We start from the raw sequence: 12,882 nt of genomic DNA on the forward strand, positions 1-12,882 counted from the left end.
AAATTAGAATTTGTGATATGCTGCTTAGCACAGGAATTGCCCACTTTACCGGAGCAAAACAGTTTTTCTCTAACTTTCAGAATTTATAATGGTAAATTCGGTGATTCAATGTTAAATTCACTTAGTCTATTCTTGGCCTCTGGGTTCTTAGTTCTTTCTCACGGAGAAGGGAGCTGGAAGCATAAAAAGCAAGAAAGTTGTACAAATTGTACTTGCAAGTAATAAAAAATGCTTCCCATTTGTCCTGTTTAAATAGCATTCATCCATCTCGCCTTTCCATTGATCTTGGACCCATCGGTGGATCTAAGCAATTAACGCTGTGGGGTCCTAGTGAAGACTTTTAGATTACCCCCTTCTTCACAACATGAATTAGTTAAAATCCTTTTGGAAGGAAGAGTTGTCCCTGTATTTCTCACTCGTTATTGGTATTTACTTACACACACTTATTTTATCCTTCGAGTTATATTCTAATGCTGTCGGTTGGTAGTGGAATTGGGACCATTTGTAAACCTTTTAGGGTTATCTATATGCCCTATTTAAACCATCAGTATCTTTTCCACAATTTGGTTTGTGGCACCATAAGATCCCATAGCCAAGTGTTTCTCTAAAGTCGGACGACCTAATTTCCCCTTCATTTACTTGTTTAGTGAGTAAACTTAATTTTCTTAAATGAATAGTTCCTTATCCATATGAAAAGTGATTCTTAGCATCTACTGAACATCAAAGGCACAACTGTGGTTGGGACAGACCCATCCCGAGCCCCCCACTTCCTGGGTTCAATGCCTAAAACATAAGCAAGCAGAATAGCCTGAAAAAATGACAGTGTGGGTATGAATAACCGCTGCTTTGCATACTTTGGCAAAAAAGAAATAACTCTAGCATATGTTTGAGGGCCTTATTAATCACATTGAGGAAACACTATATTATCCAAAGAAAACTGCTACCTCCGTCCTTTCCTCTATTACCATCTCCCAGGAATTTATTACCCATTGAGAGGATTGTTTGCTAAGCAAGTAAGTGCTAAACTTATGAAGACTATAATTCAGGTGGTGATTCCTTAGGGAACAGCATTATTTTATGAGGTCTACTTAATGTTTCCCTGGGCAATGCTGACTTTCATTATTCAAGGGAACTGGGAAATGTCTTGGGGAAGAGCAATAATTGGTTGTATCTATTCATGTTTCTGTATAATCACTATCTTGGATCCATGTAGACAAAGTTTAGTGTTTGTATATTTCAAACAGGACAGATCCAAAATTAAGTGCAGAACATGGAAGGTTAACTTGCCTTCAAGAGTACAACAAAATTATTCATCACAGAAAAGAAAGCCACAGTAGAAGTGAACGCAAGAAATGAGCAATCAGAGAACCCCATGGATTCCTTTCAGGGGCCAGAGTTATTTTCTTCATCCTACTGCTCCCTCCTCTGTCCCCTCCTCCTCCCTTCTTCCTCCCTCAAATGCAACAAGCTTTCTGCCCTGCCCTCCTAAGCACTAGATTACAGCTGTGAGTTGCCAAGACTGGAGGAAAATTGCTCCTTGTATAGGAGAGCATTTAGACATTAAATGCAAGCTATTTCTAAACCGCTGCCAAATTAGTCTACACTGTGAGAAACAAAGTTAAAGATGACTTGCAATGCTACTGTTAAGCATACTTAAGTCTCCTATTCTTTCATAGCAGTTTTAAATTACATGTGGTATACCTAAGGTTAGTAGTAGAGAATGGCCTGGCAATGTATGAAACAAAGCCTTCCTAGCTCTTGAGTTTGGACAATCTTTATAAAGAATATGATGATTCAGTCCAAGAAAGTAATTATTTGACCCTAAAGAAACAGTATTCTGCACTCCATGAACTTTCCTGTGCTTGCACGGCTGTCTTGCTGAAGGAGAAACCTCTCCTGAACAAACAAGCTCATATAGACAGCAGAGCTGACATTATCCTGAAAGGTGGGGCTCTGTGCTCCAGTTAGTCAGACACTGACTGGTGTGCCGGGTGGAAATGAATAATGAGGCCTCCTCTATACCAAGGCCATCTGCGATCTGCAAAAGACAGTCCTTTGTCTTGCCAAAATTTGAGAAGCATTGAAATACAAGCAAGTGCGGCTGTCTCACCGAAAATATGAGCACACTGACAACTGTGCTGAAAAAATGGTACCAAAGAGAAAATTTAGTTTTCATTTATAGAATTGTAGTAACAACTGATTCTGAAAATAGGGGCTACCTAGCAGTAGACTAATTCCCCTACTGTGCACAACACAAAAGTTGACAAGGTATGGAGATCACCATATCCACACATCAGACAATGAGAACCACAGGGCTCAGTCCAGGAAAGGTGACAGGAACAAATCCTTGGATTTTTGAAGATACATGCTAGAATGGGGGTTCTCAACCTGTGGGTCACGAACCCCTTGGGGTCTGACCACCCTTTCGCCGGGGTCACATGTGAGATGTCCTCAGTCAGATATTTTCATGATGATGCGTAACAGTGGTAACACTGCAGTTATGGGGTATCGATGAAAATAATTTTATGGTTGGGGGAGGTCATCACAATGTGAGGAACTGTATTAAAAGGTTACAGCATTAGGAAGGTTGAGAACCACTGTTCTTGAATAACATGACAGAAAGCGGCCATCTCACACATGAGTGTTCATTCTGTTGAGCTGACTGGATTTGAGACCAGGTGCTGGCATCTGAAAATCTTTGTAAACACCAGGGCCTCCGATTACAGTGCAGAGGTTTCTGTCAAGTCCTTGTCCAAAGGAGAGGCAGGGTGTGCCCATGCTGCTGAGCACACAGGTCTGGGTAACTGGGATAACAAAGGCTGGAGAGAGTTTGGATACACTGGTTGAGTTGGAAGAATCTTCCCTTGGTACCTAGTGCATCCATCTGGGAGCCCAGAACCCTCGGGGAAAAGCACACCTTCCGATTAGAAGCCCAACAGAATCAGGGAGACCTACCAGCACTTTAGCTACCCACCCAAACAAAATTTAAAATTACTTTTTAAAGAGGTAACAGTCAAGACTCTTTCAATATATTGTCTTTAATTTGTCGCATATAATAAAATAATCATAGACAAATAAGTGGCCCACAGTCAAGAGAAACAGAAGTCGGGAGAGGAAATGCCACAGAGAAAGAAGATGAAAAAACAGTGTTCTAGGGGGCTGGGAGATGGTTCAGCAGCGAAGGGTGCTTGCTGCTCCTGCAGAGGACTGGACTTCAGTCCTTTGCACCCAAATCAGACAGTTCACAGCCACATATAACTCCGGCTCCAGGGGCTCTGACACAGCAACATGAATGCACACCAAAGCACATAGCAGTCAGCATTGAAACCAGAGACATCCAAATAACAAAATGGACTCAGTCATTTAGCATATTGTATTTCTATACATATTTAGTATACACACACACACTAAACACAATCGCAGTAGAAGAAGCTATAAACTGGAGAGTGGGGAGGCATTAGTGAGTTTCAAGGAAGGCCAGCTGGTAGGGGGCTGACGGGAGCAGAGAGAGCAGGGAGTGGCACAACTATCTCAGTGGTCCACAGGCTTAATCTAGCTCCTATTGATTCAAAAAATAAATTAAAATAAAATAAATCTTTGAAAAACTAATGAAATACACAAATTTAAAGAAAAGGATAGTTATTGCTTGAACAGATGGAAAATCTAAACAAAAAGTGGAAACTATTTTTGAAATAGCCAATTATAAATTCTGCAATTAAAACTTATATTTGAAATGAAAAAGTCACCAAATGAAAAAAAAAACTGTAGGCAGGAGTGACAGAGGTGGGGTAGGAACAGTTAAGGAGGGGACAAGCAGAATGTACCATACACATGTACCGAACTATCAGCAAACGAATTTAATTCATTCATTAAAATTTTCATCTCAAGAACTGAAGACTACTTATATTACACAGAATAAAGGGTAAATGAGCTAGAAATCAAAATAATAGAAATTACACTGAAGAGGGCTGTGCCTAATTAACAGAGACGTCGTTTTAAATTACACTGAGAAAAAAATAAGTGGTCTAACATATGTAAAATTGAACTATGTGAAAGAAAGAAGAATGAGACAAGGAGGTGATTTCAAGAAATCACAGTCATAAATAATCACATTATCTTGAACAGAATTTATAACAAATGCACAAGTGAAACCTACAGCAATTATAAGGCCATGTGGAAATGAAGAAGACTCAAAATTGCTGTTCTTATGTTTCATAAACTTCAGTAATAGACAAAGCAGAGTTCAGCATCCCGAGCGTCCTCATGTGCACAGCCGTGTGACAGGGCGTATACACGCACTGTTGGGCAGCCATCCCAACCATTAGATTCCGGAGCTCTTGGTTCTTTCCTCAATTAATCTCTACCCATTAAACACACACCCCTTGTTCCCTCCTCTCCATAAGCATGGGCAGCTCTCATGCAACTGTCTGTTTTGATGCATTTGTCCTCTCTGTCGCTCCATAGAGCTGCAAACATACAGTATGTGTCTTTCATAGTGGGCGTTTTTCACTTAGTTTAATCTCCTCCAGGTTCAGCCATGCTACGCTGTTAGAATTTCCTCCATTGCCAGAGGACAGATAATAGTCTGCCACATATGTATACTATATTTTTGTGATTAAAGATATATTTTATTTTATGTGCACAGGTGTTTTTCCTGCATCTCTCTCCCTCTGTATCACTTGCATACCTGGTGCCCTAGGAGGCCAGAACACATGGATTCCCAGGGACTGAAGTTACAGACAGCTGTGAGCCGCCATGTGGATGCTAGGAATCAAACTTGGGTCCTCTAGAAGAGCAGTCACAGCTCGCAACTGCTGAGCCATCTCTGGCTTCCTAACCTGTATGCCACACTGTTTATTCATTTATCTGGCTGTGGACACTTACAGTGCTTCCCCCTTTGGGCTACGGTGAATAATAATTCTATGAATATTCATGTGCAAATATCTCTTCATGTTCTTGCTTTCTTGGCTTTTGAATTTACAGCTATACATGAGAATGAACACTTCTTAATGAAAGGTACTCCAGTGACCTCAATTATGAGGGTCTCATGGGAATATAGTCCAGTGTAGAATGTTTGCATCAAGGGAATAAGGCCCTAGGTTCAATATGAAACAGACCAAAAATGAAAGCAAGGAAGAGAGTTTCAAAATATTTAAACCAAATGGTGGCAGATGAAAGAGATACACCCCAAGCCATCTTTAGAACTGATACAACTGAGCAAAACTTTAATAAAGAAAGAGAATATTTCCAGGACAGGCTCCAAAACCACAGAGAAACCCTGTCTCGAAAAACCAAAAAAAAAAAAAAAAAAAAAAGAAAGAGAATATTTTGACAAAATTCTCAGTTGACTTGACCTAACTGACTTCTAGATTCACATATGTAAAACACGCCATACTTTCAAGTCCACATGGGCTGTTGACCTAGATACACTATATGATGTGCTGTTTCAGTTTGAACCGGAAATATCCCCTACAAGTTCAGGTATTGAAAGCTTGCTTCTTATCTGGGGATGCTATTTAGGGAACCTGTGAGACCTTTAAGGGATAGGACCAAGTTCTGGTCATTAGGAGTGGGCCTTTGATGGTTATACTGAGCCTCTGGTTCCTGCCTTGCTCTTTATTTCCAATCTTTCATTGTGTGAACAACCTCTGCCCGACCCCCAGGATCTGAGCTGCTGCCATGTCTTTCCCACCATGACGAACCCAAGCTCTGAAACCGTGGACCAAGTCGTCAGTCCCAAGTTTCTGCTCTTAGATACGGCATTCATAGCAATGCAAAAATCACTAATAAACTTACCATAAAATGCCTCAGCAGGTCCCAGGAAACTAAAATCATGTGTGGTCTAATTTCTGAACACCACAGAAACAAATTAGAAATCAATAACGGGATGTTAAAAATGAAGTATTTGGAAATTAAGTAACACACTTTTACATAATCCTTAAGTCAAAGAAGAAATCACAAGGCAAAATGTAAATCACTGTGAACTTAATGGATATGAATACATACTAAATATATGCAGGGTGCATCTAAATTAATGCTTAGCAGGGGAGAGAATTTGAATTGAAATCTTATATTTAAAAAAGAACTTTCACACTGATTAACCTGGGGGCCAGAGAGAGGGCTGAGCCTGGTGAGCTGACCTCAATCTGTGGAATCTATGCAAAGGACATAACACATATAGCATGTGCACACATGCATGCACACACACATCATCATTATCATCATTGTTATATAATGTGTAAACTTGATTGCCTAAACCCTACCATGTGAATCATAAAGTTAATAAAAGATATTAGTGAAATAGAAAACAAGCAAATTACAAATCACAGTAGAGCAAAGATCTCCCTAAGAAGATCCAGTCTGAAGGCTGCCTTGGTGGGCAAGAGTTCTTGTAGCACAAACATGAAGGCCTAAGTTTAAATCCCCACCTACACTGAAAGAGCCGGGTATGCTTGCACATGCCCATAGAGTTGCTGGAGGGCAGTGACAGAAGGGTCATTTGGGTTTGATGGCTGCCAGTTCTGATCCAGTTCAATGGGATGCCCTGCCTCAAAGAAACAAGGTGGACTGTGATTATCTGAACACCCACAGCCTTCTTCTGGCCTCTGCACACGGGAATGAGCATGTGCACCAGAACACAAATGTGTGAACACACCACACATGCTAGCACACATATATACAAACATAAATTTATGATTGACAACACTTTAAAACACCCAAGAAATAAAGAAGAAAAATGAGAGAAAAAAACAATTACTAAGTTTGGAATAAAAGAAAACTTGATATTACAGGCGCCATGCAGCTAGTATCAATAAACAATGGTCCATAGACTTAACGTAGCTACTGTTTTTGTGCAACTTGCAAGATAAGAATAGTTATCTTACACTTTAAAAGGATCACAGAAAAAAATACTTTGTGAAATGTAAACACAAGAGTCCACAATGCCTTTTATTAGCACACAGCCACATATGCTCTTCTGCACCAACCTTGGTCACTTTCTCATACAATGCTGACTGATTGTGACAGAGACTGTGTTTGCAAAGACCAAAAGATTGGTCATCTGGCCTTTTACAGGACAAAACAAAACAAAAACATACAAATCTCTACCTAAAGAGGAGAATTTCAACCAGGTAGTGGTGGCGCACACCTTTAATCCCAGCACTTGAGAGCCAGAGGGAATAGGATCTCTGAATGTGAGTTTGAGACCAGTCTGGTCTTCAGAGTTCCAGGACAGCCAGGACTACACAGAGAAACCCTGCCTCAAAACACGCGCGAGAGAGAGAACACAATTTAACAAATGTGATTCACACAGAAATCTATGCATATGAGTCAGATTTTTATTTGTAATGTAAAACTTTCCCCTAGAAAAATCTAAGCCCTTTAATCCAGGAAATTCAATTGCAAAAGGACTACAGACCAAAAGATTAAGAGCACTATAAGCCAAGAAACATCAGAGGACAGTCTGAGGTTGGAAAAGTTTCTAACCAGGACATTAAAAAAGTATCAGCCATGGGGGACAACACAGATAAAGTAGAGTATTGAAATTAGAAATGTCTGTACATCAGAGGGTTTCATTAGGAGAGAGAAAAGGCAAGCCACGGAACATATCACTGGCAAACACTGATATCGAAGTACAACAAGAGCCAGGAATTAATATGGAGACATTTTTTCTTTACAAATGAGTGAAAGCATTGAACAGTCACTCCACACAAAAGGAAAATCCAATAAACATGAAAATTGCTCACCGTCATTATCAGGGAACACAGATTAAACCCACAGTGGGAAACACCTGCTGTTTGCAATTTAGCATCGCCTCCTGTCCTTCTGGGAGTACCAGATTTCCTTTGCAGACAAATTTCCTTTTGAAAACTACCTCTTAGCTGTTGCCAGCCATGAAGATTGGTCCAGCCTGAGTTCTAGAAAGGGGAGATGATTGACCTAAGCTGACAGACACATCTCATTTCCATGGGTGCAGAGTTTGCTATGAACATGAAGTGTCAGGCTTCTTCCAAACATGAAAAGATATCCCTTCAGCTTCAAGTAAAGAAGTTCTTCTTTCAACCAGAAACAACAGAAGGGTCCTTTTCTTTGGTTCCTCCTATGATAGAAAGAGGCACCCTGTGATATAGACCTACATGTCAAGAGACACCAAATTAGGATGGGCAGTAGAGAGAGCAATTTCCCAAGGTTCGTCTATTGTGCAGATACGTGAAATCTCACCTGAAGCCACTCCCACCCCTGACATATTCAGCTGTACTGGCCAGTAAATATCTCCATAGAGAGAGCATTTGAGTGAGACTTCCATGACTTCAAAATGCTGTCCTTGCAAGGAAGGTGGCTGAGCCAGTAAGGGCTTCTACCACCAAGCCTAACCCCTGCAAGAAGAGAATCAGCTTCAGAGAGTTACCATCAATCTCCACACGCATGTCACAGTACACATATGGATAGACAGATAATTGCATGTGTGCACACGTGCACACACACACATACACACACTAAATAAATGTGGAGTTTTAAAAGAAAAAAAAAACTTAAAAATGCCGTCCTGATTTATGAGTTTGCTGGCATACATGAGTGTTTTCTTCTATGCCCGAGAACTTGGTAAGTACTCTGCATTCGTGACATCTGAGCTTAAAAACACAGAGATATGTAGGAAGAAAGACTATAGACTATAAACGCTGTTAGAACAGCTGGTGGGTGTTTTATTGTTGTCTTCTTTAAAGATAAACAGCCCATCCTTTGCTGTCTAGTTTGATGGTTGAATAAAATGCCACTGGGTTTATCTTTAAAAACCCTGCAAGAAGGGTGCATAACCAAGAAAGCCCAGTCAAGACGGGGTGGCCAGACGGGGTGGCTCTGGCCACAATTGCTGTCTAAGTTCCGCCCTCTCCTGCAGGGCGATCTGACAAGCTATCAGATCTGTGTGACATCTCGTGCCAGGGATAAGCTACTTTATTGGCACAAGGCCCTCAGGCTTTCTTCCCACAGCTAAAATTACTGAAGAAATCCCACTTTCTTGGGGCACATGGTTTTGATCATCTGACAACCAAAGAGAAGGGCTCAGGTGTGTCTTCACTGCCATTTCTCCCACAGGTGATAGGAGCATCGTGCTGGCAGGGAAGTGGACTAGCATTACTGAGGTTTCTAAATTTTTTCAAATTATAAAAATAACAGTTTCATTGTTGAAATCCCAAACAATAAAATGTGTGTTGCTTCTCATGGGTTCGCCCTATGTTCTCTAGGCAGCTCCATATCTTCCATCAGTTAGTCCTTTTCATATCAATAACTCACACATTACAACTGGCTCCAATGATTGGGCAGTCTGCTGCACATGCTATGGTAAGCACTTAGCCAGCTCCTGTTGGACATTCAGGTCATTTCCAAATTCTAAACCTTCTATGTTGAACATTTCATTTTTCCTCTTGTCAGAATACCTCCAGTGAATCAATGTCTAGAAATGAATTTTCTAAGTTCAAAATATACATTTTAAAGCTTTTAGTGTGTGTTAGTATTCACTTTCCTTAATATTTTTTTTTTTTACAAATTGGGCTGGGGAGATAGATCACTCAGTAGGTAAAGCACTTATCTTTGTATGAGGATTTGAGTTCAGATTCTTCGAACCTACATAAAGCCAAACACATATCACATATCTATAACTAACACTCCTGCCATGAGATGGAGGCTTGAGTCAAGATAACCCCTGGAAGCTTGCAGACCAGCACAGAGAAGAACAAGAGACCATGGCTCAAACAAGGTAGAAGGTGAGGATCAATACCCAAGACTGTTCACTAACATGCATACTCGGGCATGTGTGTGCCTATACTCACAAGCATGAACACATACATGAACATACTCACACATCATGTACATACACACAGATCATATCTACACCACTTATACAAACTGACACTACAGACCCAATCTTGATGCTGTACCTTGTAGTTTGGTTAGCCACTCACTGCCCTAAAACCTCTTCTCCCTCGGGGACCCTCCATAGTTTCTACAATTTCCCTTTGTTCCTAGGAGAATTATAGCAAGAGGAAGAGGTGATGATTATAAACCCTTTTCCAACTTGTTGACAAACCTGACTATCAGAACCACACACAGGACCAAGGGACTGTCTCTCTACATTCCATATTTTTCTCAAGAAAGAAGAAACATACATTATTGAATATTGAATACCTGTTAAGTATGAAATATGTCTGAAACACAATAAATTCCCAATAAATATTTATTAATGAATTAATGGAAACATCTAGAATTTAAGCCAGATCTACCCTCATCCCAATCTCACTTACAAAAGTGGACTGTGATGTATAGAGGGCAGGATGAGGTCCACACCTACTTAGGGCAACTAGATTCTATCCTGGGCATTGAAGTGTGAATGTTCCCCATTCTCTGAGGAACACTGCAATTGATTTGAGGACTACAATAGTATCACCAGGCTTGCTGAGATCTTCAAGATGCCTGGTTTCATCAGCTTTCAGCCACTGTGTTTATTGCTTGCAACCAACAAACTGAAAGGTTTACCTGTGCTTTCAGCTCCATCAGCCTGACTTCAGGTGATGGCAAGGTCTTCGAAAAAGAAAGTTAACACTACTTCATGATACTACATGCTGTCCTACCTCAGAAGCAGAGACCGGTTGCTCATGGCAGACTGCTGAGAGCAAAGTCCCCGCTGTCTTGTTACCAGACACTCCGTGAGAACGTGGGCATATAGTGGCATAAATCTCAGCCATCTCGGAGGAATGGCTTTCATTGTTCTTTCCCGTGTGCTACAAGGGAACAACAGTCTGGGGTGCTCTGCATATGTGGCAAGCCTCAACAGTGGCTGTGTGAATCTTCCTATCAGAAATTCTAGGGAAGTTAAACTTAAAAAAAAAAAATACTGCAGGTAGTATTTGTACCTTCTGGAAACTAATATGTGAACTGGCTGTCCTTGAATAAAAAGGCCTTAGGCTATTTTTTTAATGTTTTATGACTTTTTTAATGGTCGCAGGTTTACGAACACATTGATTCAAACCATTGGAAGTGAAGGAGAAAAATCACTTAGTCTAAAAACAACCTCATCTATAAACTCCATCTCACACCACTTCCCCTTTGAAACACTAGTTGCTAAGTCTAGCCTTGCGTCTTTCATCATCGGCATCTCCCTGGTCCATCCTGTATCAGCTGCTCCCCAAATTTGCTATTCCAGATTCGGCTCTCCAATCCATTCTCTCTCCGAACCATTTTCACAGCTGTGCCAGATCAGCCTTCAAAAATGCTCGTTCGCTTTCTTATATTTTTCGAGTCTTGCCCTTGTCCAAAAAGCTATCAGAGAGGTACCCCAGGGCACAGAAAGAAATGCCTGAGCATTAAAGCCAAAAACAAAGGCTCCATTCCCTGCTCCACCAGCTACCAGCGATCTGAATTTACAGTCCTGTGTGGCATAATGATAGAGTTACGTTCTGAGCCGTGCATCATTAAGCCGTTTCAGTGCCGTGTGAACGCCACGCAGTGAACTTCACACACCTGGATTGGCGTGCCTACCACACACCTGGGCTATATTACAATAATATGGAAGCACTGTGGTATACGTGGCCCACCACTGATCAAAGGGTTTGGAGCTACATGAGTATACTGAGACCTACCATCTTTGAGCCTTAATGTGGGTCTGCACATTGGAGAGCATGAATCTTCTGGAAGATACTGCAAATGAATGATACTTAACTTTCTTTACTTTCCCCTACGAAGGTCTTACAGGATTATTCAGCACATCCCCTTCCTGACCCTTCGTGCCCAACAGCTGGCTTCTCTTCACCAAACGAATTCCCTGCTTATCAGGCTCCATTCTTGGTTTGTCCCCATTTGTACCTCTCCTTTGTCCATGGCATGTGCTGATTTCTCCCTCCCTGCCCACTGTGTCAACCCCACACCCATGATGCTAATCCTTTAAAACCCAGCCTAAATCTCTCTCGTCCCCACTCTTGAATCACAAGGACGTCATCATGTTCTGACATCCGCAATGGGCACAGATTCCCAGGTCACCATCTCAGATGTCTAGGAATGGAACTCTCTTCACATTCTGTAATTAAATGCTATTTCTAAAGCCACGATCCCACTCTGATTCAAGGCGGTAATTCAGTCTTAGTCCAGCTAGTTTTTCTTTGTCCGGGCCAGGCTTTGCTTGGTCTGTTCGGGATTTTTAGCTTCCTCTTCTAAGAACTGTAGCTCAAGTATGGCCAGGTGGTGCAGGCGTACAGGTGCTTGTCACCAAGCCTCATGACCTGAGTTAGATCCCAGTCAAAGGTGAAAACAAACTTCTGTAAATTGTCCTCTGACCTCCACACATGCTATAGCATTTGACCCACACAAACACACAAATACAGATAATACATAAATAAATGTCATTTAAAATTTTAAGTATAAAAATAAAACTGTAGCTCAGTTCTAAAGTGGTTAACAAAATTCTTGGGCCAGGCTTGTAAACAAGAAGGACCTTAGTACACCTCTCTTTCTCTCTCTGTCTCTTTGTCTCTCTCTGTCTCTTGCTCTGTCTCTCTCTCCCTCCCGGCCCTACTCAAATGAGCATTGTTATCCTGAGACATCACTAGTGACTCCCATGTACACCTGCTTTGGGTCTTGAGGTCTCAGAAGGGGCTCTGACTTCACATCCTGCTGTTCTTTATTTTCATGTCTGATCGCCTCCACCAATTTGTCCTCGACTTCTCTAGTGGATAGAAAGCCCCAGGTGGCTCTCAGAACCGTTTGTTCTGAGAGACAGACCCCAAAGCCATCTCCACACGTATACTCTCTCTGATCGAACCAACAATTCACAGGACTCCAAACAGAAAAGTGGGGGTCTGCTCCCCTTCCTTCTCAGATCTTCCGATTCACGTG

Source organism: Chionomys nivalis, chromosome 4 (assembly GCF_950005125.1).
Source record: "Chionomys nivalis chromosome 4, mChiNiv1.1, whole genome shotgun sequence".
NCBI classification, from domain to species: domain Eukaryota; kingdom Metazoa; phylum Chordata; class Mammalia; order Rodentia; family Cricetidae; genus Chionomys; species Chionomys nivalis.